The sequence below is a fragment of the Ursus maritimus genome, unplaced genomic scaffold, assembly GCF_017311325.1.
Source record: "Ursus maritimus isolate PB19 unplaced genomic scaffold, ASM1731132v1 scaffold_10, whole genome shotgun sequence".
In the NCBI taxonomy this organism is placed as follows: Eukaryota; Metazoa; Chordata; class Mammalia; order Carnivora; family Ursidae; genus Ursus; species Ursus maritimus.
The window spans coordinates 74,969,341-74,995,483 of record NW_024423344.1 but is presented as its reverse complement, the minus strand read 5'-3'; the positions used below and the strand labels follow the sequence as shown (position 1 = coordinate 74,995,483).

At 39.1% G+C, this 26,143-nt stretch overlaps 1 protein-coding gene across 1 annotated transcript in view; it reads left to right on the top strand.

Moving 5' to 3' along the window:
* The window catches only part of FAM155A (family with sequence similarity 155 member A), a 601,033-nt gene that overhangs the window by 91,141 nt on the left and 483,749 nt on the right, over nt 1-26,143 (top strand). The gene's annotated exons all lie outside the window — the stretch shown is intronic.

The window sequence follows — 26,143 nt, the reverse complement described above, 5'->3', positions numbered from 1 at the left end:
AAATTTTAAAAAGCAGAGTTCAGGTGCAGCCCTGAACTACTACATTGAAGTTGCAGTTCATGAGAAGTTTATCTTGATGTTTTCTGTGCACATTAAAGTTTGAGCACTCTTCTACATCTCTATGAAATGTACTCTTCTTACATGTGAATAAGTGTTTGGTTTTAGAACGTTGCCATTGTTTTTGGGCATGTAGAGCCCCAGAAAAATAATTTAACATTTTACACACACACACAAAAGTCTCCTAGCTTCCACCGACAGATGGAGATTTTACTTTGGGGGTCACACAGATGGAAGTATTATAAAGAGACATTAGACACGATGTCTTTGGTTACCTGAAAAGCGAGATTTCATTAGACACTCTGTGTTTAATAAGACTAAATATTATTGAAAGTAGGTTTTTTCTCAGTAGTGACCCATTTTTCCTTACTTGTCACATCTGTATTTTATGTAGAAATCTATAGCATTTTCATAGAATTGTATATAAATAAAAATTGTGGCCTGCTGAGTTTGCTGGGTCTGATTTTTTATTCCTCCTTAAGTAACATGGCTCCTGGTTGTCCTGCACATGATTTTATATTCTGACGAATGCTACCAGCTGCAACTTTGGGCTAGTCCTAAGTCTGCAGTAGACTGTAACTTTTCCCCTACATGTATATACATATGTGTGCAAACGCTCCTGCACTCAAACATATTTGGAATTAATTTTGAGCAGCTCTAATAGTTTTGTCTATCAACCTCAGTTCATTATAGGAGCTGTGGCATTTACAGAGATAAGTGGAGAACAATTCCTGCTTTCTGGGCATTTATAATCTAGTATGCAAAATAAATTGAACAGAAATCACTTTGGTATGAAATGCAACAAAAGAGCCCCTGATTACTTTTGGACAGGGTAATCAAAAAGACATTCTTGATAAACTGGCATTTAATTGAACTTTGAAAGATACGTGGCATTTCAACAGGTAGAAAACAGCAAGAGCATTTTAACTGGAAGCAACAGGAGGAACAAAGACAGGAAAACCAAAAATGATGAGCCATGGAGAGAAAATGACAAATGCCCAAAAAAGTAAAGTGAAAGATGTTTTAAAAAATATCCGGGGCACCTGGGTAGCGCAGTCGTTGGGCGTCTGCCTTCGGCTCAGGGCGTGATCCTGGCGTTGTGGGATTGAGCCCCACATGGGGCTCCTCCGCTGGGAGCCTGCTTCTTCCTCTTCCACTCCCCTGCTGTGTTCCCTCTCTCACTGGCTGTTTCTCTGTCACATAAATAAAAAAATCTAAAAAAAAAAAAAAAAATCAAAAATTGAAGACTGAGTGCTCGACTTGCCACTACTCCACAATATGCGTATCTTCTAGCCTTTCTAAGAGCTTAGGTGTATGAAGGCATTATTCTCATTAATACTGGCAGATGAAAATGCTGCAGTGAATTTAGAAGACAAATATGCAAAGACATTTCTTAAAATAGTTAACTACAAAATCACATGGTCTCAGAACAAAAACATCAAGAAACATCTTCTCCCACTTTTCTACAAAGGACAGAAATCCTTTCTGGTCTCCTTTATGGTTTCCATTCCTGTTTTGCTTAAATTCATTTCATGACAGGTTTCTTCACTGAAATTTGCAAGATAGCTTTTGGAAAGCTCTTTTTTTCTTGAGTTTATTGGAAATCAGAGGAAAACCATTAGGGATCTACTTGTCTGTCCATCCCTGAGTCCCAAATTAAGAAATTGGGAACTCATTCTTTTCTTCTCCTTAGACCTGAGACTTGCATGTGTGCATGTGTGCACGCGCGCACGCGAGCACGTGTGTGTATAAAAATTCTGAATACTCTGGTATCCCTTTTTTGGACTAATTCCTAGACTTTTGAATCTAATGGACCAGTAAATTCAAATCAGATCAAAGGTTTGTCAAGTGATTGCATTTAAAAAAAATCACTGTCGTGTATCTAATTTCACTTCTATTGCATAAATAAAAATATAAATTTCACTTAAAAAAGGGAAGAAAATAATCTTAGATTGAAACAGCTCATATTTCACAACAACTTAATCTTATCATATGTTATAAGACTATGCACAATATAGTTCTTATGTTTCTCATATTTTTCCATGGATTAGAGAAAATTTCTGTATCATTGGCAGACCAACTCTTCTGTGTGACCTCTATTCTGTAAATCTCTCTGGTTAAAATGTCCTATCAGAACTGAATGCCTGGGACGCCTGGGTGGCTCAGTCGGTCAAGCAGCTGACTCTTGATTTCAACTCAGGTCACGCCTTATCAGGGTCCTGGGATCGAGTCCTGTGTAGGGCTCCGCGCTCAGTGGAGAGTCTGCTTGTAGATTCTTTCTCTCTCTCTCTGCACCTACCCTGGCTCCCACACACTTTCTCTCTCTCTCTCCTCCTCCTCTCTGTCTGTCAAATAAATTAAAAAAAAATAAATCTTAAAAAAACAAAAAACAAAAACACCGTACTCTCCAGCATGTCTTCTCCTGTTCGGACCTGCCCCTGAGCAAGTGAAGCCACAGATCGCTCTTCTTGGCATCGTCTGTTTGCTCGCCTTGCGCTTAGACTCTCAGAGCCACCACTCCACGTCTTTACCTGTGCAGTGAAATTTTTGAACCTAAAGGCAACACTTTGTATTTATTTTTATTCAGCTATATCCTGTTCGTTTGCCCCCGTGTTGCGTTCTGTTGAACACTTTAAAAATAACGGTGATGGATCTCTATAAAGTTTATTTACAATGTCTTCAAGGCTGTCAAAAAAATTTGAGCAGGAAAATTGTATAAAACTCCTCATAGCACATATTCCATGTATCAATAGTGTGTCATTTTTTCTTTTGCTTGACATGAATACAAATTGAATCAGTTTTATGTACTTTAAAAAAAATTCTGCCAGTTTGAAGTTTTGGCAAATGCAGCTTTATATTTCTTCATCATCTGTTCAACAATTTTTTTATGAGAAAGTTTTTAAAAATAAAAATTCTATATATTTAAGGTGTATGACATGATGATTTGGTATAAATACACATAGTGAAATGATTACTACTGTTAAGCTAACTAACATCTCCTCACAGTCAGCATATTTTGGTGTGTGATGAGTGTTCAGTATTATTAAGTATAGTCATCATGCCTGTATTTTAGATATCTTATTTGTCCTACACCACTGCAAATTTGTACCCTTTGACCAACATCTCCCTATTTCTCCCCGAACCCCAGCCCCTTGTAACCACCATTCTACTCTCTGCTTTTATGAGTTTGACTTTTTAAAAAAATTCCACATATAAGTGAGATTATACAGTATTTGTCTTTCTCTGTTTGACTTATTTCACTGAGCATAATGTCTTCCAGGTTCATCCATGTTGTCACACATGGCAGGATTTACCTCTTTCTCAGTAATGAATAATATTCCATGGTGTGTGTTTATCTTCTCTATCCATTCATCTATCAGTGGACATGCAGGTTGTTTCTATACCTTGGTGATTATGAATAATGCTGCAATGAATATGGGAGTGCAAATACTTCTTTGAGATACTCATTTTATTTCCTTTGGATGTATACCCAGAAGTGGAAATTTTGGATCATATGGTAGTTCTATTTTTAAGTTTTTGAGGAATCTCCATAATGTTTTCCAAAATGGCTGTATCAGTTTGCATTCCCATCAAGAGTGCACCAGGGTTCCCTTTTCTTCACATCCTCTCCAACATTTGTTTTCTTTTGTCTTTTTCATAATAGCTATCCTAAGAGATATGAGATGATATCTCACTGTGGTTTTGATTTGTATTTTTCTGATAATCATTGATGTTGAGCACCTTTTCATGTATCGAAGTGGCCATTTGTGTGTCTTCTCTTGAGAAATGTCTATTCAGGGCCTTTGACCATTTTTTAATCAGATTATTTGTTTTCTTCCTAGTGAGTTGTTTGAACTCCTTATGTATTTTGGATGTTAATCCCTTCTCAGACGTACGGTTTGCAAATATTTTCTCCCGTTTTGTGGATTTCCTCTTCACTCTGTTGTTTCCTTTACTGTACAGAGGGTTTTAAGTTTGATGTAATAACACTTGTCTGTTTTTGTTTTGTTGACTGTGCTTTTGGGATCACATCCAAAAAGTCATTGCCCTGACCAATGTCAAGAAGCTTCCTCTCTAAATTTTTTCTTAAAAGTTTTATGGTTTCAGGTCTTACATTTAAGACTTTAATCCATTGTGAGTTGATTTGCATGAGTTAAGGGTTCAATTTCATTCTTCTGCGTGCTGGAAACTTGTTTTCCCAACACCACTTAGTGAAGAGACTACCCTTTCCCCCTTATGTGTTCTTGGCACTTTTGTTGATGCTCAGCTGACCATAAATGCATGAATTTTTCAAGTTTTGGCAAACATAGTTTTGTATTTCTCATCATCTGTTCAACATTTTCAAGAAATGTCTCTGTTGTTTTTGTCATGATCAAACACGTTTAAATTAAAACAATAACAAGAAAGAAGATTTATTATTTTGCTGCAAAGAAACTCAACAACTAATTTGGGGTCAGGAAGAATCATTGGTAACCTATAAGCAGAAGCCAGTTAAAAATAGGAAAAATGGCTATAAACACTTAGAAAAGTAAGGACTTCAAGAAGTTAGAAACATGTCAGGATCCTAGGAAAGGCCTTAGATAAGAAGACAAACATCCAAAGGGCAGATGGCCACAGAGAGACCCAGGGCTAGAAGGAGTACTTCAGAAGAAAGTGGTTTTGTCCTTGTGTGGACCATTTATCTAAAAGGTGATAAGTCGACTATGAACAGATTGTTAAGAGTCTGCAATCTCTTTGGAAAGATTTAGAGCATAAAAGAATTGACTTTAAAAAGCAAAATGAGTCTCATAAAATCTGCTTTCATCTTCTTCAACCATGGTGCTTATGTTACAGCTAAAGTCTAAATGTTGGCTAATACAATGGTGAAAGATCATCAGGAGATTAATAGATTGACACTCTAATGTAGAAGAAAAGAGAGTGTTGTATAATTTGTGTAATGAATATAACATTGGATACATAGTTAAAACATCTGACATGCCATTAATTACTAAATTTAAGTCATTTAATATTTTTGTTTCATTATGTATCGTGTAGCAGTGCTTAAGTCTTTCTTACATATAATACTGTTTTTCAAAAATTGATACTGGTAAAGTAATCAAAATGAATATATTTTGCAAAATTTAAAATTTATATTTTTATTATATATGCAAAAGTTCTGTGTGCCTTGATTGCATGAATTTCATTTGAGGTTAATTTACATTATAAATGTAAATGTATATAAATATGTATAATGTGTTTATAGTCAATAATAAAGCGTTAAGTTTGAGTTTAAGTTATTTTGAGGTGGGCAACCACTTCACAGGGTATAATATCTATGGATTTCTGCAGTATATTTCTCATCATGATTTAGCATTTGAGACATAACTATTTTACGAGGTAGTGCCTGAATAGGACCTGCATTTGTACATGTTCAGTACCACTGAGCAGGCCATCTATTCAGTAGAACTATTAAAATTAAGTCGGTCTGTTTTAAAGAACAATTATTTATTTGTTAATTATTTATTCAATAAACTGTGCATGCATGAGGTAACCTGATCTAATCTTGTAATTGACAAATAAATAGATGTTTTTAAAATAAAATAGTCAAGCCAGTTAGTTCTTTGTGGTTAATCCAAAGACCAGCTGTTTGGCACCATATAGCTGTTTACTTTTTTTATCTAAATAATGTTCTCCAACTCTTTACAAAACAGAGCTATTCTTCAAGGTCACTTTCTCATTATCTTTAACCCGAAAGAAGGCTTCCCTAAGAATACAAATGTGACTCCTCTTTTACTTTTACCTTGGGCAAAGCAATGTGAAATATTACTGGAACATACTCTGCTGTTTTGCTATGAGTCTTACAATAATTTACCCACTCCAGAAAGGTTAAGTCGTGTCATCCCACTAAAACCTCCTAAGCCTGCAAAATAGATTATTTTATGGTAAACCAGCTTTCCTTTCTAAGTGTGCTTTGCCCTAGAGGAAATGAAGTTGCCACTTTAGAATGCTCGATAACATGTTCCACTCAGCATTGTAACTCCCGGAGATTAATCAGTTTCTGCTCCGTTTCATCACTCAGTCAAGCGGCTTTCAAATTATGGTTGCCAACCCTCTGACTTGCACCTATGCTCCCTAGGATGCAGCCTTTTAAAGTAGACTTTCTCCGTTGCTTTTTTTTTTCGTCATCCTCCGTTATTTATAAAACAGATTTTAAAATCAGTTATTTCAAATTTAGCACTTTTTAGCCTTCTAAAGAAAATAAATATTCCTTATAGAAGTTTATTTTCTAATTTTAAATATTTTATTTTATGACATTTTAGCATAAAGGACTTCTATGGTAACATTTTAGAAAATACCATTTAGGAGGTACGATTCTCTACTAGAATTGTGCAATTAAGTAATATAGTATAATTATTATTTTAGTGGAAAGCCAATATCTACCTAAAGGTATTGTTACTTATCAGTGTAACATCACTACTTATGAGTTTTTTGTTTGTTTGCTTATTGCTTTTCTTTGTTTTGTTCTGTTTTTGATGTTAAAGAAATCTGCAATAATATTGTGGTGGCTAGGGATTTGTCCCAAAGACTAAATTTTATTTCCCTTTTTCTGCCTCTTTTAAAGATAAAAGTAAGAATTCATATTATCTATTTCATTCTAAAACATATCCAGCTACAAAAAGCTTAAATGGATTATAGTTTATGAGGAGACTTTAAAAAATGTGATCCAGTTCAGTTTAGTATGAGTTAAACACAAGTTAAATAATCTTGTCTCCCTTCCTTGAGAAATTCCATTCCCATGGTTACTTTGTGGAGGACCCAGAGAGACCCTCCTGTGGGACAGCTTGAAGGTCTTGCTGCATTTTCTAGTCTCAGTGGATGATCTCCTTGGTGTGAGCTGATTCTGTTTCCCTATAGGTGATACACTGAGCCCCATGCTCTCCACATGTGGCAGCCATTGGCCACATGTGGCTCTTGAGCCCTTGAAATGGTGCTAAGTAAGACTGAGGGCATGCATTTTTACAATTTTATTTAATTTCGATCAATTTAAATTAAATTATTGATTTAAATTAGGTATGCAGTGTAAAACGAACTTACATTAAGCATACCTTTCTTATTTGGCTAGGACTGTATTGGACCGTTGGCATTTTTGCCTATGATGAAGATAGGCTGCCAGTGTAAAACACAAGGTTTCAAAGATAAGCTATGAAATGGGATGGTTGACCATTTCAGGAAAAATTTTAATTTTGACTACATGCTGAATGATAAGACTTTGGGTATATTATGTGAAATAAATTATACTATTAAAGTTAATTTCACCTGTTCCTTTTTCACTTTTTCAATGTGGCTCCCAGGGTAGTTAAAATTGTGTGGTTTGCCTTGTATTTCTGTTATGTGTACAGCTCTGGTGGTTGTGATGGCGGAGACTCTGGTGGTTCTCTACATACAGGTGGATTTGGCAGTGAATTCCCGCACAACTTAAAATTTCCTCCATCATCACAGATTCTTTCCTTTTCATCCTTTTTAAGAGAAAATCATTTATAATGCAGATTTCCCAAAATAAGTTTTTGGGCAATGTTAATAAGGTTTCTTAGGGCTTTAATATGCCACATGCCATTATACCCTGAGGCAGCTCCCCAGTTGATTTCCAGGGAGAATCACTGCATCCAGCATTTTTGGAGCAGATAATCAGGGGCACCTGGGTGGCTCAGTTGGTTAAGCATCTGTTGATTTCCACTCAGGTCATGATCTCAGGGTCCTGAGATTGAGCCCCCTGTCAGGCTTCCTGCTTAGCAGGGAGTCTGCCTGAGATTCTCTCCCTCTCCCTTTTCCCCTCTTCCTGTGCTCGTGCTCTCTCCCTCTCTCTCAAACAAATAAATCTAAAAGACAGACAGACAACAAGATGATCAGATATTGGGTAGTATAATAATGGTGATGCTACTCATTTTGTTGCTCATCTTCTATTCTAATGTCATTTGTGATATTCTATAAGGTCCCCATGGATGTGAAGTGTGTATTTTATATTGATACTTTCCCCTGCAGCTAAATGGCCTTTTTCAGCTGGTTGACTTTAGATTCCTCACTTTCCTTCTCTCTTTCTTTCATCCTCAGACTCATCCTTGGCAGGTAAAAGAACAAATAGCACAAGTAAATCAAAGAATGTGTGTGAGATTCCCTACCCCAGTATTTAGCACATAGACTTTCATATGCTAAACATTTCTAATTCTTATTACTAGCTTCAATTAAATATTCAAGACATTAAATTAAATACCAGAGGGCATTCAATGCTTCTGATTCAAAAATTATTCCTGACTAATGAGTATTAATTAATTCTCAGGTCAGTTAACAAATATTTATTGAGTTTACATTGTTCAAGGAACTGTGTTGTCAACACTGGAGATTCGGCAGAAATAGAAACACATGAAATTTAATCATCTGAACTCACAGAAAATAATTGTATCAGTGAATGAATGCAGCATATTTAGCAAAAATAGCCAATGCTGGTATAGCATACAGATTTGTTCATTTATTATTTTGAGATTTCCATTCTGCTACTTACGTTAAACAGGGTATCTTATGTGCAACTGCCAAGCAACCATTGTACGTAATGCGTGTAAAATAAAGCTGAATTTTGTGTCTTATGAACTGCAAACTACAATTGAAATATTTTTACATCAAATTAATAAAGAATATAACATTACCTACTGAGAAAGTAGATGGAATTTACATGCTTTTCATTTCTAGTGCCTTTTACTCTTTTTGGAGTTATTTAACAGATAGCATCCCATTTGCTCCCTGATAAGAAGTGGGGAATCTGGGAATGTTTTTCACCATGCCATGAAAAAGAGCAGTTAAATTACTGTAGTTGAGGGGCTCCTGGATGGCTTAGTAGGTTGGGTGTCTAACTCTTGGCTCAGGTCATGATCTTAGAGTTTTGGGATTGAGCCCAATGTCAGGCTCTGGGCTCAATGCAGAATCTGCTTGGGACTCTCTCTCCTTCTCCCTATGTCCTCCCCCCCCCCGTGCCACCTCTCTGTCTTTCGAAAAAAAAAATCCTTAAAAAAATACTATAGTTGAGATTCAACTTTGTCATTTTGTTAGAATTGAAAGCATCACTTACAGAAATAACCTGAGCTCTTTCAGTTGATAACTGGCTTCACTTAAGATGATCCTCGTTAGGAATCAGAACAGGGACAGTATTTTGTGAGACCTAAAATCTTTCTATGAAATGTGCTGCCGATCATATGCAGGAAACAAATCAGAAATAATTAAATTTAGAATTAAATATTATACCTTTAAGTTTTTTTAATTTTAACTTTTTACAATCTCAGTAGAGTCATATATACATTTTAACAGTGAATTATTAGATTTTAAAAATGTCCAGAACTCCTCTTGAAGAAACACTATTCTTTCCTTAAGAGTTATCTTCCAGAAGACTTTTACATGACATAATTTTAGTTAGCAGTGTCGAAAAAAAGTGAAAGACACGGTATGTGTGGATTATAGAATCTGGGCATATGAGACTCTTCACTGCCTTCCATGTATTAGAGGTACACCAGGGTGTGACCATCTTGCAAAAGTATGATCCTGTTGAAAAAAGTATTTGTTGAACTAGGTATTTGGGGCAATGGAGAAATAAAATAGTTTTTGCAGTAAGAATGCACAGAGTATAATAGGGCAGAGTGAGGTAAAACAAATGTACAATTAACAGAACCAAAGAGTGGATGTTCATTTCCTAACAGCTGGAAGAGAACCCTGGTTTTAGTAGATTAGGAGAAAGATCCCATCTGGTGAAAGGCTCGATCTTCACAAAATAAGCATTTGAAATTAGCTGCTCAGGATGGCAGATATGTACAGGTAGAGATGGAACAGAATGTCTTACAAACAGAAAGAGCCGTGTGGACCTAAGGAAGCAAATGTAAATCACGATCAGGCACAGCAAACAATGCTGTGATTATAGCGTGAGGGGAGTGTAAGCAATCGGGGCTCAAGGTGGAAATCGAAGTCAAGTTGTGAAGGTTTTGACTATCATGACACCTATTTTATTCAATGGACAATGAAAAAATAAAATTAGGGATGGAACTGTACGGACATTTATCTGTCAGTAGAATGGATTAGAGTGGATAGAATTTGGAGTATTGGTTTGGATGGAGACAAGTTTTGTGAGCACTGAAGTCAGCTTTCTTTGAGATCAAAGTCCTGGTGATATTCAAGCAGTTCAGGAAACCAGGCTGCATGGAAATATTTCCATCAATAACTTAAAAACATTCAGAAGTAAAAGATTTATTTAGATTTTTAAATTAAAAAAGATTGTTTAATCATTTGATTCAAAATGTAAATGGCCTTGGAAAGTTTGAGTGGGGATTCCTTCACACTCAACTACAAATCAGTTTAATTCTTCCCATCTGAGTTCACTGTAATTCCCCAGACAGATATTAATAATTTAGAATTGTGTACAATTAACAAAAAAAAGCTTAAAGTAGTGACAGAGCAAAATTGATAGAACTGTAGAACTTTACTGTCATAATGAGAGAGTTCAATATATGCCTCTCAATTACTGATAGGTCAAGGAAATGAAAGATAAGCAAAAAGAAGGAAGACTGGAATAACAAATGTGATTTATTAAAAACTGTACATAAAACTACAGTGTTGATATATAAACACTTTTTTAAACAAGATTTATTCATTTATTTGAGAGAGAGAGAGAACGTGGGAGGAACAGAGGGAGAAGAGGAGGGAGAGACAGAATCTCAAGCAGACTCCCTGCTGAGCCCTGACTTGGGGCTCCATCTCACAATCGGAAATCATGACCTGAGCCGAAACCATGAGTCGGACACTCAACCAGGTGTCCTCATATATAAAAACTTTTTAACTATATATTGTACATTTGCTTTTTAAAATCATCTATTAAGCCATGGATAAAGCAGATCTCAAGAAATCTAAATAAATTTTGAAGAATTCATATTATACAATGACACAGTGGGGTGGTAGGGTTTATGGGCTCCTAAGTCCCACTGTCCAGTTGAAATCCTGTGTTCGTCACTTACCAAAGACTTTGGGAAGACGAATATCCTTTTTCTACCTATTTTCCCATCTGCAAATAGAAATAGTAATAGTACTGATTTTATAGAGTTATTGGGAGTATTCCATAAATTGATATATGGGAAGTACTTGGTACAGTGCCTGGAACATAGTAAAATGATCTAAGAATTTGCTGTTACCAAAATCATAGTTTTGTGCAGTATGGGAGCAACAGGGAAGGAAGTAGTCTTTTTTGAGTGAGGCAAGACTTTGTCCAGGTAGAGAGCCAGAATGGGAGTAGGGGTGGAAGGGAACGTGTGACATAAAGGGCAGAAGGGAGCCCAGTAACTGGGAGATGGAGAGAAGAATCAGGAAAATGGGGATGGGAAAAAAAGCACCATTTCTCTGTTTTGTGTGGAGTGGGTTGGGTGAGTTGGTGACAGCAATGGCATTGGGACATCGGCTACACCATGTTATTGGCCCTGGTTCGGTCCCTGGCAGCTCTGGAAATGTCTTTACAAATCCTAGGTAGTGGCACCTTGGGGGATAGTGGCACAGGTGTGTCAGTAGTCCCCCTCCTTATCGTCGTAAGCCCGTCCCAAGTTGTGAGCCCTGGCTTGACTCTGTGAGTTTAGGTGTTCTCGTGGACCTGGGACAGAGTACCAGTGATGGAGCTTTTGTGCTTCGTAGGTTACTGAACACAACCTGGTGTTGTTATGTTTTTAGGCAATTTTATAATTTCACTGCCAATTTTCTGTGAAGGCCAAATATTGTGCCTTTGAATTCGGATCATGGTATACATGTTCACAAATGTTCTGATAGAAAGTAGAAGTCACGGTAATCTTTTGGCCGCATTTATTACAGTAGGAACCTGTTCTTTCTCAGAATGGAAACGCCTGAATGAAGAGCAGAACCTTTACTCTTCATTCAGTCTGATTTGGGGGAAGTATGTGAATGCTTGCTCGAAAGGCCATGTTTAAAGTTTTTACATTGCGTCCCTTTCCAATTAAATCTTGAGAAGAAGCTTCAAAATTTTAGTGCATCTCCAGCAAAGATGTAGAAAATAACTGAGAACACAGCCTTTCCGACGGCAACATCCCAAGGTAAATAGAGAGTAACCGCTAAGTGCCGTTGTGGATGAATTAAAGAACAATCGATCTCAAAAGTCTATGCTAAAACAAAGTGCTAAACAGTGAAAAATTGAGTGCTATAACGAATGTTTTCGTGTAATGTCTTCAGAGGAAACCTGATTCTTTCCCCCCCAACAGAATATCTATTTCCTTTAGACACAGATTGAGTCATCAATATTTATTAAACACCTTGAGGTGAGCCCAGGATCTGAGTTATTGTCTGCCTCACTGGCTATAATAAATAATAAATATTGGTGTGATGTTTGAGAACGGGAATACCCTGATTTGAGAGTTTTTTTCCTTAAATCAGACAAAAAATAACGTAAGTCATGATAAATATTTTACAATTTAAAAATTTTTTTTCTCTCTCTGTTAATCCCATTACGAAAACACAAGGAGTGAGAAATCAGGTCAGAGCTGTGTTGACTAAGGAGCAATAGGAGCTTCAGGGAGAACGTTAGAACTTTAAGAGGCTTCCATGGTCTCACGCAACAGTCTCATGAGCGTTTTTGGAAACTAAGTGCTGGCAAGCATCTGCAGTTTGTCTCCCCGGCTCCGTTGTGACCGAGGTGCCAGCCGACTTCTCTCCTTGCTTTTTCTTCCCACTGTGTCAGGAGACTCCCTGCCTTTAGTCTTGCTTTGCCTAACTTTCTATAGGTAGAGAGAAAACCTTGCTTCCGTAGTTACAAGAAAATAATAAAACCATGGGTTATCTTGTTTCTCTATTACTTGTGTTCCAGTGGCAGTGAAAAGCCAGCTTTGACTCTTCGAGCTGCGGAACTTCCCACGATAGATTGGAATAGCCATACTGTCATGTTTGTTAAGAGACTTCTGTTGATGTTCATACCGACTCCAACCTACTCATGGCCGATGAGATGGTTATGAATATTAATGATGGCGAATAAGAAAGCTGTACACTTGAATCATTCATTCAGGAGTGTCGAGGGCTTCCGTATGCCAGGCACTGTGAGAGAGATGAAATGTACAAACAGATCCATTCCCTTAAATTCTTCTTGGCCTAGAGTGCAATCTTAAGGTTTGTACTCTGAGAAACTTGAATTTTTCTTGATATTGAGAGTATAATCATGCTAAGCAGTGTGGTAGGAGAATATGCATGAATTTCAAATGGGAATTTATCAAACGTCAATAAAAATACCTCTTTCCAGAAAGCAGATTTCTCAAGTTGGCATGGCCAGCATTTTGTGTTCTTGTAGGCAGACCAATGTCAAGGTTGTTTCTAGACCATGGAAGGAGAGGAAGAAGATGCATTGCATGATTCACATAGACCAGTTCACTGAACTGTGCTATGGGCATGTGCCTGCCTGTCGCCCTGCTTTCTTTAATCTTTAGTTCCAGGCTGATAAATGGTACCTTTCTTCTGATTGGTAGATTCTTTATTTTGAGGTGTTAATATCTTTGGTCAAGTTTTGGCCTTAGGGATATCATTTTTTTAAGACTTGGAATACTTATATATGCTTTAACAACAGTGACAGTAACTGTCATCAATTAATCACATGCTAAATATTCTCCAGGCCCCGTTCTGGACTTTAAATGCATTATCTCTTTGAATCCTCACAAGCCTATGGGGTATGTCTTCTTTCCTTTCTCGCAAATGAAAATGTTCACATCTCAGAGGATTTAAAGAGCCTGCGAGATCTCACATTGGATCAAACCCAAGTCTGTCTGAGTCAAAGCCTTCTCTGTCTGCTTACTTTCTGTGTTTCCTTTTTAGAGTCACGTTGCCTTACAGCCAACCAGGCTGCTTCTAATACATACACCTCTGTCTTTTCTTTTCCATTCTCTCTGTTGTAGCCTTAACTCTGGGCATCATTATTTGCTACCTCAACTATTGGGCTAGCCTTCTACAAGGATTTCACAGCTCTCATTCCCGGTGCTAATCTACTTTACACAATTGAAAGATCAATTTTCCTAAGGCACATGCAGATCGTGTCACTTACCTTTTAAAAGAAATCATTAAGGCTTCCCATCGCCTCCACAAAATAATCACAATTCTCGGTCAGATATACAATGTACACTGTGTCTAATGTCAGAGTCCCCTTTCCAGCCATCTTCCTCCTAACCTCCTTCGCACAGCCTAAGGCCAAACAGAAACACTGTGTTCTCCCTACAAATCTGTCCTACGACCCTCATATGTTTCTCATCCCTTTAACTTGGTTAGGAATATCCTCAATTTCTCATGTCTGTGTCTTAACCATCACTCATGACTTAACCCGATGAAGTTTAACCTGTAGTGATGGACTGGGGAAATAATCTAGTGATGGATTTGGGAAATAATCTGTGGTTCCTTTCTTCTTTGAATGCCCTCTCATCTCAACTGATGCTTCAGGTCCAGCCCCTCCCGTGAGCTTCCCTAGCCCTGGATCTGCATTTCCATTATGCCTCCATTACTTTTAGTATTATACCAGAGTGATTTAAGTGTGCCTTTTCCTACCAGAATATAAACACCTTGTCCCAGAAGTTAAGACCGAAACAAGGATTTGAGTGCAAGCAATTTATTTTGGAGTTGGTCCTTTATGGGGGAATGGGAGGTGTGAAGAGAAAGGGAAGGGTGTGTGTTAAGGAGCGGGTTGATGCTCTGAGAAACTGAGATTCAGTCCTCTGGAAATCTGTAAGACTTTTTGTGTGTTCCTGCCTGGGAGCAAGCAGCTGGGTTATTTGTATGCTAAGTTCCCTTCCACACTTGGTTGAGGGCGACACTCAGGTTCACTTAACTCCCTGGCCCTCCCCACCGGGCCCGTGCAGTCTGAGGCAAGCCAGAGGAGGCACTCAGTGACAGAACCACACGGTGTGCCTGGGAAACGTGCATGCCAGGAAATGCGTGTGCCCGGGAAATGTGTGCGGGTAGGACTGACAGTGCCGCATGCCTCCAGGGCAAACTTTTGTGGATTTGTCTCTATATTCTCAGTGGTATCCATAATTCTTCGTGTGGTGCCATTCATTCATTTGCTCCTTCATTTAAAACGATCTATCTGGTGTCTATTAGATGCCAGGCCCTGTACTCTGGGAATTGTGGCTATATCCATGAACAAGATAGAGATCAGTACTGCTCATGTGAAGTTCACACAACCATGAGAGTCAAGAAAGAAGGAAGGAAAGAAATAAAGGGATAGTTCTGTACACACTGAGTAAGGGACACCTGTAAGCAAAATTTGTGTGTCTGCACCGAGTTAAAGAAGCAGAAACTATCAAGAGAATTTTTTTTAATCCAGCTAGTACGTCTTCAGGAATGAGATGCATGCCAGTGAACGTGATTTTAAATGGCTGTCTTTTCACACTTAAAAAAAATTCTTACTTTATTTACTTAAAGCATTTTTTTCAATTATTATATAGTAGTTTTAGGTATAGGAATTCAATAAGCTTGCCTTTCAGGAAGACTGTATAAAAGCAGTTAAACAGGTGCTCAAAAGCTGTTTCTTATTAATGATGAAAGCATTTATCTTTTTTCATAACTTTATCCACAAAACAATAATTAAATTAAAAATAAATTGATTATGCCCTTGATCCAGTTACACTTTTGCAAATATTTCTCCTAGGAGAGGTTAAATTATTTTTCAGTGTAGAATTACTATTTAGTAAGGTTTCCCTGTGAAGTAGTAGGAAATATTCTAACCACGTTTGCCGTTGGGGATACCAACACTCAGAGAAATCATAAGAGTTGATGGAATTCAATATCCAATTAACACCATAACCTGATGTAAAGAATAGGTGTGGGAATTGTATGTCAGAGATGCCATTGATGAGTCTATACCTATTGCCATGAATGAATTATCTTAATATTGATTTGACTTTGTTGTTTTACAACTAACAAAATGCTACTCAAGGGAATCAATGTGATGCCAGCATATAGTAGGAACACATAATGTATATTGAATAAATGAATGAATAAATATGATGGTCACTGCCACTCTAGCTCTTAAATTTAACAACGTCTGAAAATGTCGTCTACCCTTCATGTGCACCCACCCCCACTTCACCTTTTAACCCACACACATAGTTTACCTTCTTTTGTTTACATTTCAGAGCATATACGTCGTCCCTCGCTCATTCATACATACACGGTAATCTTATTTTTCTGATCCCCAGGAAAACTGGCAGGAACTAACAGAGTTTTCCACCCAGTTGGCAAACCATTCTCGGACTAGTGATGCATGCACAATGTTGCCTATTTATAAAATGATCATGTGGACAAAGTGAGTACATTCACTAATATCTGAGAATCGTCTGGGTTACTAATCGTTTGATTTATGGTAAAGTAGGTGAAACTAATATGCAAACATTTTTAGCTTTATAATTACAGGTATTAATTTTATTATACTTCACGAATCTGCAAGATGAATAGTGATTAATAATACAATGACAGATGCTATGTAATTTCAAGAAATTCAGTGTAAATGACATTTCATTGATCTTTAAGTATTTCCTCACTAATTCCCCCCAAAACCAAAAGTAGTAATTTGAAATCTCCATTCTTTAATCTCTAGAGATAAAGAGAGCAGATATAATGTTATCAACAGATACCGCATGGATTATGTCTATCCTGATCCTATTCCATGGCTTTGTTTCTATTCCTAATGAGATATTCTCATTCTGCAGCTATCATTTCCAGTGGGAAAATGCATAGTTTTCAATATTCATACATGTGGTTTTTATCTGAGATACTATAAAAACAATGTTTTTGGAATATAATTTTTGCAAAGCATATATAAAGTCATACTGATTTGAATACGCTGTGGAGTTCAGTTCCCCTAGGCCTTAATAAATAACACAGTTTACCCTGTACAATGAGTCTCTCGGCATTAGTCCAGTAATACAGTAGATAGGCGTTTGTCACCATATGTTCCTGATGATTCAGTGAGGTCAGGACCAGCAGGTGAGAGTTTGTCCAATGTACGACCAGAAAAACTCTGCAGTCAGATTTTTGAGCAAACGTGATCTTTGATGATAAAATTTAAACTTCACTTTTGTTTTTGCAAATTGTATGCAGCCCTTTTGAAAAGGTATTGACTGCATTTCCAACTGCCTTTTTATTTACCCATTTTAAAGTTGTAGGGAAGCTCTTAATAATCTGTTGTTATCGAGCACAGTGGTATTGTCATTGTCCTTGTGTATTCCCAAGTTACCGATTATTTGATCCAAGCCGAGTGTTAGGAAGATGAGAAAGAGTTTGGGGACAGGGAATGAGGAGAAGCAGGGAGATTGGGCAGAGTGCAGACTCATGTAAGACTCACATAGTTGCTGTGCCATTGGTCCAGTGGAGGCTCTCCATCAAGATCATTTTATACAGAATATATAAAAGCTCATCAGAACAGAAAATGGTGACTTTTTATCCAAAGCAAACTTCTCATATGTAGAAATAAATATTAATTGAAAATATTTTTTTTTCCTGAAGATTTTATTTATTTATTTGAGAGGGAGAGTGTGCGTAAGCACGAGCAGGGGGCAGGCAGAGGGAGAGAGAAAGGGAGACGCAGACTCTCTGTGGAGCAGGGAGTCCGATGCAGGGCTTGATCCTGAGCCCCTGGGATCATGACCTGAGCTGAAGGCAGATGCTCAACTGATGGAGCCACCCAGGCAGCCCTAATTGGAAACATTTTAAAAAGCATTACGGTATCCTTTTCTTTTGTGGCTGAATGTAAATAAAATGTATATGCTATTAATTGTTTTTTAAGATTTTATTTATTTAGAGAGAGAGCATGACAGGGGGAGGGGCAAAAGGAAAGGGAAAGAGAGAATTGCAACAGACTCCATATTGAGCGGGGAGCCCGACGTTGGGCTCAGCCTCAGGACCCTGAGATCATGACCTGAGCTGAAATCAACAGTCGGATGCTTAACCAACTGAGCTACCCAGGCGCCCCACTATTAACAATTTTAATAAGAATTCTCAGTCAAAAAAAATTCTCAAAAATATCATCAGGTTTCTCCTAGAAACAACACTTGAATGAGACTGACGATAAGTAGGTGATCTTGACTTACATTTCGTTTTGTTGACTTTCCACAGTAAAATAGTCCTGAGTGCAGAGATTTATACTTTTAAATGTTTTAATGTTGCACCTTAGTATCAAACTGACTGAACTAGTACCATTTTCACTGCTTCTTCTGTGCTCATATTTATGACTCTGCAGAAATTTTGTACTAAGTGATTTTATGTGTTTTAAACTCTCTCCTCCCAAATCATACATGGATGCATTTTCTATTCTTTAGAAAGGATATTCTGACCTCTACATTAAAAGAAGAAGGAAATTGCTTCTGCTAGGCACACAGAGGATAAGATGGATGACTTGGAATGCTTTTATAGATAACTGATACCTCATACAAAAATGCAAAAAGAAATCTACAAGTAATTAGGAAATGTGTCTCTACTCTGTTCCTTCAGTTTCTCTGAAAGTTATTTATGCAGGAATATACAGTGAAGCTAATAAAATTTAGTGTTTTATTTTACTCCTTTTTCCAGAAACCAGAAAATCTTTTAGGATTAAGAAAAAAATGAGTATAATATAGGAAATGTAAGTGGTTAACAAACATGGAAATTGATCATATATCATTATCAGAGTTTTACAGATTATATTAATAGTGATCTTCCAGTTTGTCCCATAGCTTAGAAATCGATTAGTTTTAACATGAACATATCAGATGCTATTTAGGATTTAGTGAAAGGGAATTCTGCGTTGTACTGGAATGTTGATAAAACCCATTTCAAAGGTCATTTGGCTCAGTAAGCTTATAAATATTCATCACTTTTGACCCAGGAATTTCATTTATTGTTAGCTACATAATAGAGGCAACAGCAGACTGTCGAGAAATGGTCTCGTGAAATCACTAATAATAATCATAAAAACCGGAAACGACATAATGGCTAACGAGGAGGTTACTGGTGCTTCCGTATGATCTGCAGTCCAGCAGCTGCTAACAGTGCTGTCTACAAGGACTTCATAGTGATACTTTCATGTTTAGAACTAAGGAACGTCATGGAAAGGCTGATGTGGTCCTCAGCTGGCTTCCAAACTGGTTGAACCAGGCAAACCATGAAATTACAGTTCATGGAAATATATGTAATTAGAAATGCAGACCTGCCCCCGTGGTTGGGGCATGCCGCTGGGGTCTCTGGGTCTTCCTTGCCAAGTTAGTCTAGAAAACAAGGTTAATATGGTGGGGTGGTGTTCATTTTGTTTTTTCCTTTTTAAATTTCGGAAAAGGGTCTTGCCTGCCTCTACTTGGACACTTTTTTAAAAAAGATTTTATTTATTTATTTGACACAGGGAGAGAGAGAGAGCATGCGCATACAAGCAGGGGGAGCAGCAGGGAGAGGCAGAGGGAGAGGGAGAAGCAGCAGGCTCCCCTTTGAACAGGGGCCTGATGCGGAGCTTGATCCCAGGACCCTGGGATCATGACCTGAGCCGAAGGCCGACGCTTAATGACTTAGCCACCCAGGCGCCCCTACTTGGACACTTCTTTGTTAGCCTTTATTGTGCTCCTCGATCAGTGCCTCTTCAAACTCACAATTAGCTTATGAGTCTTTGATTCCCTCTGGCTTTTTTCATAACTTGTTAAGTAAAACCACTAACTTAAAAGACCAGAATATATAGGCAGCAGGATTGAGCTGAAAAAAGGGACCATCTAAAACCCTTACCATGTGAACGGTGATCTGACACCCAAATTGAACAGTGGGATTGTAAAATGTCACTTGGGGCCACGCTCTGTACTTGCGGGTTCTTTAGAGAACTAACAGTAGGTACATTTTAAAGAGATTCATAACTAAGCACAAAGGAATGAGTAGGTTTGCTGCTTATTTGTGCGGATTTATTCCTGCCTGTGAATCGCAGCATCTTATTTTCAGGGAATCCTACTGACAGCAGCATCAGCAAGGGTGTCATCAACCTGTGGGAGCGATCCAGCAAGTGAACTCCAGCAGAGAAGTGTAGAGCCTATGACATGCGGCTGCCACCACTGCCACCACACTCTCGTGAGGGCGTCCAGATTTCTCACACGCAAGGGCACAAGCTGTTGGGTGCAGCTTATTAGGGGTGTGTGTGTGAGTGTGTGTGTGTCTTGGTGCAATTATCAAAGACACCATAAAACACCGCCTTTATTCTCTTACTTTCCATTGGGCTATAAATCACATCCTATCACCAGTCAGCACAGGGTTGTTGTCCATATGCTGAGACTGTCCCTGCCCTCAGGGTCTTCATAGTCTACCAGGGAACCTAAAAGTAATATAAAAATAAGTTCAATATAAGGTAAAATGGGAAAATGCCAAGAGAGAGGCCTGGGAGTCAGAGTAGAGAAAAACTGCCAACAAAAGCTTAGGAGTTCAAGAGCGCACGACTGTCCTTCTCAGGTAAGGCTGTGATCAATAACTTAACTGCAATCAATAACTCATCGTTTAGCTTTGTCGATGCACCTTCCAGATTCCAGGGCTTGTTGCGCATCCCCGTTATCCTGACGCCATGAACAGTTTGTGGGCGAGGGGACGTTGAAAGAGAAGCTTGTCTTCTTTTGACAGTAACATGTCAATGACGTGAGTTCAGATGTACAAGGCTGCCACTCTCTGTACAGAATCTACTGTTCTTACTAACATGGTGAGGTATTTGGATTTTGTGACCATGGCTTCTAAGGGGTCTGTTTGAGGCAGTGCAGGGAATCCTTTCGCTCTTTCCTCTTTTGCCACTTACCGTTCTCCCAGCTCCATCGAAGAGAGGAGAAAAATGAAACATATGTGCGTTCAGATGGGGAATTTGGAGAGGCGAGCTTCTGTGGTTTCATAGTGTCTTCCTGAATAAAGTGGGCTAGTCAGCATTCTAAAGCCAGGAGAACAAGGCAAGCTGCCAGAACTCAAATATTGGCTGAAAACATTTGGCCACTCTCTGCAAATTAATTATTTCATTCATCCAGCCATGTTGTACTCCTGATCGCTTGGAATCTCGAGATGCCCGTTACTTAGACTGCCACAAAGGCGTGCTGGCATCTGTGTGCCCTTACTGCATAGATGAGCTACAGCTTGATGAAATCCAAACCGTGTTATGAAGGTCCTCTGTCTCTGGGACTCTGATGAGAACAAATGGTCTACGTTGCTGCTCCACCGAGGGTCCATGCAAACTGGGCGAAGTCCTGATCAGTGCTTCTGAACGATCCATGTTCCTCGACCAGGTTTGCTGGTAGAAAATCATTTTTGCAATGGGCAGGTGGGCTCTCCCATTCGCACCTGTTGTTTCTGCTCCCAGGCCCGATGGCCTTTGACCCCGTGGACACCCAGGTGGCACTTGACTTCCCAGTCAGCTACTGTCTTACTTCCCCTCCTAGAGGGGGATTTACATCATTGCCTGCAGTTTGTCCTGTGTTGGTGCCTGGACTGTCCTGTGAGAGCAGAAGCAGAAATAAACCATCATTTGGAGGGTCTAATGTAATATTATTTATACAAATCGCTAGCATACAGTGAGAGGACTGCCAGTGGTCATAATCATCATTATTAGTAATGTGAGTACGTTCCATACCTTTTTAATTTCATCCTAACAGTGTTTTTATGCAGTAAGCATTGTTATCCATATTATATGTCTGAGAAAACCAGGCTCAACAAAATCAGCGTCTTATCCAAGTCACCCATCTATTGGCAGGAAGAGCTAAACTGCATCTTTCTGGATCCAAAACTTATAAGGATTTTTTTTTTTTAAGACCACTGGTATTGCAGTAGAAAAGTAAATATATTTTCATTATTTTGCAGCTAGCTCTTGGCTCTTTCTTTAGGTTCATCGTGATACTGTTTCAGGCATGAAAAAAAAAAATCCTAGGGTTTTCTCTTGCCTCAAAATGCAACCCCACAGATGCTCCCTAGTGATGACCTTCCCCAGTGTTCAGTTGTAGCAGTCATCCGTGGCTGATGCTATTATATGTACAAGCATAATTAAGTGACATGGTAGCAAGGCCAAGTTCTTCTTCATATGTCTTCTGTCATTTTGCCTCCTTATTCTGGGAAGTAGATATGAATTATATCCTAGGAACAACTTTGATGTCACACAATATCTCAAGGTAACTGTATAAATTAAGCTTTACTGATGGCCCTAGTGGCTTTTAATGTTACAATTTTTCTACCAGGTTTTTAAAAAAATGTCATTGATTTATCTTCATTATGAAGATTAGTAACAAGTACATCTTCTTTCCTTAGTTTTAAGGGAATACAAATATATCCCTGTGTTAGACGAATACTAACACATGTCTTTGCTTTTTAAAAAAGTAATAGATTTAAGATGTATTAGCATTTATGTAATTTTGCTTTTTAAAGGCACATCAAGATAAACTAAAATGTATGTAATTGCAAGCTGTTGAAATCTGCCATGTGACCAAAATTCTGTCACTGCCTGTAGAAATTCAATAAGAAGACAAAATAACTAAGATTTAGGCCACTCTGAATAAACAGAAGCCTTCAACATGGTTATGGTATGAGTTTCCACTCTTGAGCACAGCGATCCAGGAGTATCTGCGGTAACCCTTGGGGACGTCCTGGGAGGAGGTAATGGTAAAGTGGTTCTCACCGTGCTGCTTGAACATCTGCAGCCCTGCTCAGTGGGTTAAGCGTCTGCCTTTGGCTCAGGTCATGATCCCGGGATTCCGGGATCGAGCCCCGCATCAGGCTCCCTGCTCAGCGGAGAGCCTGCTTCTGCCTCTGCCTCTCCCTCCACTCGTTCTCTCTCTCAAATCAATACATAAAATCTTAAAAAAAAAACAAAAAAAAAAAACCAAACCCACTTCTGCAGGCCAATACCCTGGGTCACTAGGGCTGATAGAGACTAGACATTTGTCTAATTTAAGAAACTGCCATAAGGAATGAGTGACTAATGTATTAGTACTCCAGGCATTTTTTTTTTTTTTAATCCTAACAGAAGAATTTATTAACCCAAAGAAATGCCCACTAGTTCTGGAGGATTTGAATGAAGGTGCTTTTGATTCAGGAGTTCCTTCTCTTCTCCAGGGGGCTTCCTTTATTTAATTCATGAACTTTCATATTAATCCACTGAATTAACAGGATTTTTTTCGAGCAGTGGTGCCCTCACTCCTGGCTCCTGACCTTTCTCTGAACTCTAAAAATAACTCAGAGAAAACCAAGTTTCTACTGAACAGGTGAGCTAGATACAAATTTGCATACACATATCTCTATGGAAAAGGAGGAGACTTGGAGGAAAGATTCATGGGTGAAGACCTGTCATGTCTGTTCTTCTGTGTGTTTACATGTTCTGTGTAATAGATTTATATTGATTTGCATACTATTTATCACGACACCAGAAGCAGGCAGCTGAGACAAAGCCTCAGATCTTGCTATTAAGAAAAGTAGGTTAGCTAGCAAGTGCCCCATTCCCTGGAGGAGCAGCTCAGTGGTCAGCAAGTGACCTTCACCCAAACCACTTGAATAGGACATCTGGGAAGGAGGAATGAGTGGGGAGGATCAAGTCTTTTCTCCCATAGGTGCAGTTATGGTACACCAAGACTCTCATGTCCCAGGGGACATTACTCTGTCCTGGGGAAGATGAGCTTTCTTCAGTGGTGCTTCTGGGGGGGTCTCTCCACTATCTGGGAGGGGAGCTTTTTTGTATGGCTCCTTCCAGCTCCGGTCTCCCTTGTTATTGGGGTCCCTTACCTATGGAGGGCTCAGCAAGTCTCCTGTTTCCACTCATGGTAAACACACATCTTTGCCAAATGGCAGAGGGCAGGCTGCCCCTTCTCTCTGCCTGTCGTCCCTCCAACTTTTATCTCCTCTTGCTCAAATGGAGGGACCCGTTCAGGAAAGTCAGCATAGAGACTGCAGCAAGGTCAGGGGAGAGAGCAGAAAAAAACAAGGAGGAAAATTATCCAATCGTCACAACCAAAAAGTGGGAACAACTCCAAAGTCCCACCAGCTGATGAATGGGTAATTAAAATGTGGTGTATCCATATAATGAATAGCATTCTGTCATAAAAAGCAATGAAATATCAGTACATGCACAACGTGGTGAACCTTTAAAACATGCCAAGTGAAGAAGCCAGACACACAGACCATGTATTGCACCGTCCCACTGCCATGCAATGTCCAGAATAAGCACATCTATCAAAACAGAGAGCAGATACGTGGTTGCTAGGGCTGAGGGGCATGGAGGAGCTCGAGACAGGATGGCTAAAAGGCGCAGGGTTTCTTTTTCAGACTAAGGGAAGTATTTGAACCCTGTGGTGGTGGTTGCACAAGTATGCGAATATACTAAAAGACATTACATTGTATGCTTTATTTTTATTTTTTAAAGATTTTATTTATTTGGGAGAGAGAGAGGTAGTATGAGCAAGGGGAGGAACACAGAGAGAGGGAGAAGCAGGCTGTCCGCTGAGGAGGGATCCCAATGTGGGACTCGATCCCGGGACTCCAGGACCATGACCTGAGCCAAAGGCAGATGCTTAACCGACTGAGCCACCCAGACACGCCAGGTACCCTTTAAATGGGTGAATTCTATGGTATGTGAACTATATATCAGTAAAGCTGGGATGATTCATTTTTTTAAAGAAAAAGACATTAGAATAAATAAATCGCAGGAGGCACAGATTCTCCTCTCTCCTCTAGTCGTCTATAATGCTTAAGAGAAACCACCTGCACATCTATAGAGGATACGTCCTAGACACTGGATGGATAGTCATGTGGCGTCTTTCTAGGTAGGGGGTAGACCCCCTCTTCATAGCATTGGAGCACCCCCCTGCTGTCACACAGCGAGGAGGAGGGGGATGCCAACCCTAAAACCAGGCAGCCTGACTTCCTAGGGAGCTGCCCCAGCTGCTGGGTGGTTCGGCTTTTAGGTAGCTAATGCATCATTTCAAGTGCCCGCGGTGTTCGAAGCACCCCAGCAAATGAGCGATTCGCTGTGCGTACTGCGTGCGATACAGACGTTCAACCGAATGAATCGATATCAGTGCAAATCATCTTTATGTTTGTATACGTATGGCATATGTATGCTATTATAAATATATGCCGTGTCTATTTGTTACAGACAAATGTATATCCATATTTATAGGATATGTGGCATAGTATGTATTGTACATTGTTCAAAATCAAGTGAAAAGAATCCAGAAATTCTTCGTGAAGAAGGATGACTGAGGTTGCTCCTCAGGGAGGTCAGCAAGAGCCAAGAATGGCTAGAAAGCAGGGGGATCCTATGTGAGGAGTTAACCTGTGAGAAATAAGTCAGTTTACAGCAGCAGTAATCCTAATTCCTGTTTTCACGTGTCTGCTTTTTCTTATTATACAGAGTCCTACAGTTCCAACTCTAGATAGCTTGTTGGAGAATTCCGTAGGGCACAGGAAGCAGGAGCGGAAGGTTTTCCGGAATTTTTAAATTTCCTGTAGCATAAATTAATATGTGGATCCTCAAGTACACTTTCCTCAACTCTGACCCCCGGGCCTGACCTTTTGTGGAGAACTACATATAGCATAAAGGCTGTTACAGACAGGGAACCGCGACATTGGTGTTGCATACATTTAAGGATTAAAATTTCCTTACAGTACACAAGGACGTAATTTAAGTCGTTTCCTTGTGAAGACACGGGAGGCCTTCTACACCTTTGTGCAGGATTCCTCCCACACTTTGCTTTCTGGAAAGCTAGTCAGCATACTAACTTCCTAAGCAAGGCCACCACAAAAACATCACATAATGAGGGGGCGCCTGGGTGGCTCCGTTGGTTAAGTGCCCAACTCTTGATTTCTGCTCAGGTCATGATCTCAGGGTCCTGAGATCGAGCCCCACAAAGGGCTCCGTTCTCAGTGGGGAGTCTGCTTGGGATTCTCTCTCTCCTTCTCCCTCTGCTCCTCCCCCCACTTGGGTAGTCTCTCTCTAAAATAAATAAATAAATAAACAAACAAATAAAATCTTTTTAAAAAAACAATCACAGAATTCTCTAACAACACAGATTCCTGTCCTTTATACTGTAGGACTAGC